Source organism: Trachinotus anak, unplaced genomic scaffold, assembly GCF_046630095.1.
Source record: "Trachinotus anak isolate AG129_WGS33_773 ecotype Australia unplaced genomic scaffold, CSIRO_AGI_Tana_v1 ptg000021l, whole genome shotgun sequence".
Taxonomy (NCBI): Eukaryota; Metazoa; Chordata; class Actinopteri; order Carangiformes; family Carangidae; genus Trachinotus; species Trachinotus anak.
In genome coordinates this window covers 23,616,123-23,622,150 of record NW_027273872.1, presented here as the reverse complement: position 1 = coordinate 23,622,150, position 6,028 = coordinate 23,616,123, and positions in this window count along the sequence as shown.

The window sequence follows — 6,028 nt, the reverse complement described above, 5'->3', positions numbered from 1 at the left end:
ATCTGTCTGTTAAATGTAGAACTACAGTCAGCTGCTAATTAACTTAGCATGGCTTAGCATAAAGACTGGAAATGCTAGCCTGGCTCTGTCTAAAGTTTACAAAATCAGCCCACCATCACCTCTGAAGCTGACAAATGAACATGTTACTCACTTTAGTTTAATCCATACACAAACTAAAGTGTAAAAATATCAAGTTGTGGTTTTACAAGTGATTACGTGCTGGACTGTTTCTTAGCTGGACACAGTGACTTCCAGCCAAGATATGATAAAAAGTATATTTTTCAAAATGTTCAACCATTTGTGGCTGAGGTTTAAGATTGTTAAACCATTTTTCAACAGGAGATCACAACATCAAGAAACAATTGTTTCGGCATCAATATTTGTATCATACAGCTAATTATTTACTATTCTTTTACTCTTTGGAAACTTGAAATTCTAACTCACTCAATTGTTTCAAATTAAATACATGTGCTGAATACAGGAGTTAAAAGTAAACCCTTAATCTCTCAGTCTGGAGATCTTTCCTTAAAGCCAGTGAGAAGACCAGCCAATCTGTGACATGGTACCAACTGTGACACTTCACAGACAAGGAGTGATCTACTTCATTCTGCCTTGTTTCAGATGGTGTATTATGAATAAATGTCCCTTTTCTAGTGGACACATTTACACTCTGCACAGGCCCATGTATGGGTTTGATCGTATGTAAGAACAAGGCTCTAGGCTATAAACGAATTCAGGTTTAATCTGTCAACCATTGTAGTTTTCAGCAGGTGATAAAGCAGAGGAGGAGTGGAGGAGACGTAGCGGGACTGATGACATTGGTGGTCTGCTATGTTGGCAGCCACAGGACTCAGGAGTCTGACGCTGAAGAGAGACTCAGATGAGGCTGTGGTCTCTGAATCAAACCTGTAACTCCAAAGCAAGAGAGGATTTAGTCATAACCAAAATGAACATTATGAGGAATCTCATTGGCCCTGGAGTACTATGAAAATCAGTGAGACGTAGTATAACCTAGAAATGTCTGAATTAATTAATTGTGTTGGATTTGTGTTAAACCCAGGTGTTGTAGAGACCTTCCACTACTTTGGAAAATCTGATTAAAACTGAATTTATAATGTGCTATTTCAGCAGTATAACCTGCTAATTAGCAAAGTGACACATTAAACTAAGATGGTTAATATGGTAATAGCATGTTAGCATTTAGCTCATAGCACAGCTGTTCCTAAAATAGTGTCGAAGAGCTGCTCTCATGGCTGGAGACTCTTAGTCTTGATATTTAAGATAATTCATTCACTTGTGTTTTATAGTATTTGGATCCTCTGCTGAACGATTGCAGTTAAATGGCAAACGTTCTCATAACCCAGTGAAATCTAGTGCAGTCAGTCTCTAAGCAGTTATTGCATTATTCTATCTGTGGAGCAGCTCCAGGGTTTGTCTCTGAATTACAACCTCAATAATGTCTTTTTGGTGAAAGTAAAGACTGACACACATTAAAACAAAGCTCTTAGGATTATTGAGAGAAGAGGTGAAAACCATGTTAGGGAAGTTGTTTTTTCTTTTTCCTCTCTCTTTCGAAAGGCCCTGGGAGCCCATCGTCATCCACCAAATGAAAACAATTGAACACAAGAAAATGAAAAGCTTCAGAGCTTGTAGCTGTTTGTTTCTCGCGTGTCTTGCGGGTTTGATTTTCTGACAAAGGACTACATGAAAGCAGAGCTGTTTACCAGGGAAGTTCTAGGTGTCGGTTTCTTTCACTGGAACATAAATTCAGCAAAACAGACGAAGCACACATCAGGTAATGGCACTCATCCAAGATGTTAATAACCACCTAAAAGAGAGAATCTATTATTATCTGTCCACCACATTCAACCAAAGTCTGTATCTAGACAAGTGTGACTATGTATGGTCAGGTGACTGGGTCAGGATCTGATGCAGTGACGACAGACTGGAGAGTTTGTTAGCACTTTGTAGTTGGCTGAGCTGGTGGCTGACAACATATAAAACATTTGTCATAGTTGGAGGTCGTGGTTGTAGGGTCCCAAAAGAGAGAGTTTTCTTGCATGCTTGAGTACGCACGTTTTCCACCTCTCTCTGTCTAACCTCCGTTTCTCATTCTCCATCGCTCTTCGCCCCCCTTAGTACCATTGCTCTGTTCTGTCTCATTCATGCACTCTTGCTTGTGTGCACACACACACACACTTGTTCACTCACTCTCTGTCCTGCCTGGACGCACACCATCACTTGCTCACTCTCCTCTCTCTCCCTGTCTGTATGAGTGATGACCTTCTCTGGCACTGGATAGGAAGGAGGATAGAAGCCATCTAAACTCTGCTACGCCCCCATTACTCAACCAGACACCCCAGTGTCAATACACACACACACACACACACACACACACACACACACACACACACACACACACACACACACACACACACACACACACACACACACACACACACACACACACTGCATCCCACTCAGCATTACACTGAGTCAGGAAGGCCACAGCAGCATAGCATGGCTAGCAACTTCATCCAAAAATTGATTGTCCAGGCAAAAACCTCTCAGTTGGTTGAAACAATTTATTGCTCCAAACTAATTTTATGGTCTTTAACTTTTCAGCAGCAAACACAAGAGGAGACCAGGGTGCACCTTCCAGGTCAGCATCTAGCCTGGAGCCAGCCACGTAAAGTGTCCACTTTTCATACTTGTAGCTTTTATGATGTGACAAAGCATCTAAAAATGTCAGATTCTAGCCATTGTTGAAGAGGAACTGATCAGTTAAGTAGTCACGGGAAACTCGACTCAGCCTGTGAAAACAGATGTATTATGTCTTGTGTTGCTCTGAAGGAGCTTGTAGACTACAACTTTACAGCGGAAAGGTTTCTGTTACAAACTGGGGGAACTGACTTTGAACGATGCAGGTGTTTGTCAGGCAGAAGGTTGAGCTGAATTTCACCTTTAGAGTTTGACCCACAGGGACTAAATGTCAGGGTGTCCTGGCTTTTCTGGACCAGTTTGTTTCAGTCTTAATGGAAATGGAAAGATGTTTTTTTTTCCCCATGTAAAGTCCATTTAAAGTTGTGTTATTGTTTTATCATAGTTTTTTTGCAGCAGAACCATGTGGAAACACAATGCTTTGTTATGGCTAACATGTTAGCAAACAGTTGTTTCCACCATCTCCTAAGGGAAATATCTGTTTATTTAGCAGATATAAATGCTTTATGATATGCTCTTGCTAGGTGCTAACATTATTCCCCCGCTGTCTGGTGCTGGGTAGGTAGTGTACTTACAAGTGACGCCTTTCTCATTAAACATCATTTGATGCATTATTAATATCAAAATATTACGTAGTGCAGCTTTAATGTAGTGATCAAATCAGGTTTTAGGCCCAGAAGCTGAAGAATCACAAGTTTGCTCAATGGGAATATTTTTGGAGAACAAGAGCCAAAGCTTTACTGACACTGTAACAGCCTAGTTGACGGGTAGTGCGTATCTCAGTTTTAATATAACACTATTCTTAAAAATTCTCACAACTTTCTTTAGCCTTTTGTGGCTTATTTAATGTTGCTGTTCCTAACAAACCATCATGGTAACAGAAAGCATTTGATTTTCTTACAGTCTACTATGTTGATTGTAATTTGGTTCAAATTTCCTCACCGTTTACCTACCGAGGGAAATATTTCCCTTTCCTCAAAATAGCACAGAATACATCAAACCACTGTGCTGTATCTTGGTGTGTTTATGTGTGAGTATCAGCATCAGTGCAAAGAAAACGCAGCCTGTGTAGAGGACTTGAGTGCTTATCTTGGACAGCGTGTAGAGGATCCCATTCAGTCTGGTCAGCGTTATGAATTCCTGATAAGGCTAATGAATGCCATAGCTCACTTATGCTAATCAGTGTCTTGAATTAGCCTGCCACTGGAGTGGCCTATTAGTGGAGATCACACTGTAATGGATGATATTATGGATGCACTGCCCACTATAGTTTGGGTGTGTGTGTGTGTATAAATGAGTTTGTGTTTCTGAATTGTTTTTAATGCGTTATGTGTCTTTGTGCAGCTACTGTATATGTGTGTTTAAATGAGTAGAAATGCTAATGTAGCTCAGAAAAAATCCGAAGTAAAAAGAAACTGCACAGAAAAATATTCTATCTTTTAAATTATATGTCACTGAGAAGTTTTATTTTTTTATTATTTTAAGGTACTGTAAGGAGGCCATAGGACATGAGTAATGCCACTGTCTCACCACAGGGTGGCAGTAGTGTATTACACAGGATTAGATTTAGATACCTCATTTCAAAAATCCCTCGATGATCATACCTCAGACTGTGAGATAACATATTCACACACATGAGCCGGACTGGGCTTGTTTCAGTGGCCACAGTGAGTATGATTAAAAAGAAGAGAAAGATTGTATTTAAATGTGCTCAGATTGAGACTGTGACCTCTGCTCACAGTGTATAGCGCTCAGTGTCTCCTTCAAAATGCTTAAAACTCACTTCTTCTTCTTCTTCTCTTATTCTTCTCCTCTTCTCTCCCCTCCCCCCTGCAAACCTTTTCAAGTTCAAGCCAGGAAGTGTCAAACTAAATTTTGAATCAATTGTTTGATCATTCCACACAACATCACTGCTATGCCCAATTTAGCTGACACACACACATTCACACAAACACACATTCACACAAACACACACTTGTGCGGCCTATCCCTTATCTTACCTCTGGGATGTAGCTGACAAATGACAGCACCACTCGTCTGCCAACCCTGTCTCTTGCTCAGCAGGGTGTGTGTGTGTGTTGGAGGGAAAAAAAATCGTTAAGGGACATGGGGAGTTGTTGGGGAGCATTGGCAAGATTCACGCTCTCTGATTGGTTGAAGTGAACATCCTGCAGAGTTATGGATTTTTGACAGAAAAGATAGTTTGCTTCAACCATGTTGCTCAGCAGACTATGAAAAGCAGGTTATTTCCTTTCTATCCGAGTTCAAACCAAATACTTGAGCTGGTAAAATTTCTTATTTGGCCATTTATTGGTTTTTCTGGGGTACAGGAAAGGACAAACGGGGGAGGAGGTAAAACTAAGAATAAGGGAGGTTAAAGTTGCAAAAGGTTAGAGCTTCATGTAAAAACAACAGTCTAACTAGAGTAAGTGGCTGTTATTAGCTTAAGACATGCAGACCTCATACTATATATATTTATATTTATATTTTTATATATATATATATATATATATATTTTTTTTTTTTTTTTTTTTGAGATCTATAAAAATAATCCTCAAATGGGCATTGAGTGTGGGCTCGGGTCATCTTTGGCCCAGGTTCAAAGACACGTCTTGACCTTGCTGTGAGCTGTCACAGATGCTGTGAAGGATTTCAAACATCCATCCACTCATTTCTCGACACTTATGTGAGTCTGGATCTGGGTTGTGGCGACAGGCTAAGTAAGGTAACCCCGGCGGCTTTCTTCTTAACCATGTTATCTGGCTCTTCCTGGAGAATCCCCAGACCTTCAGGCCATATGGGGTATGTAATCCCTCTTTTACTTTCAGGATCTGCCCCGGGGTCCCCTCTCAGTTGGACGTGCCCAAAAAGCATGCACAAGGAGGCATCTTAATCAAATGCTTGGACCATCCCACATGGTTCCTTTGGACATGAAGGAGCTGCAGCTCTCCACTGAGATCCTTCGGGATGCCCGAGATACTACCTCTATGATCTTAGTCTGTCAATCACGACCTGAGATTCATGACCATGGGTGAGAAAATAACTAGCTTTGCCTTCAGGCTCAACTCTGTCTTCACCTTGACAGGTCGGTGCAACTTCCATATTACTGATGCAGCACCAATCTGACTGTCGACCTTGTGCCTCACTCGTGAAAAAGACCCCGAGAGAAGTGACACACCACGTCCCTTGAGCCAGTTTTTGCAGCCCGGGGTCAGCATGCCAATGCCTCTGCCTTTATCTGACATCTGATTGACAACATATCTGACTGCGTAGTCTTGTCGAGTCAGCCCCCACATTCCAGAAAAGT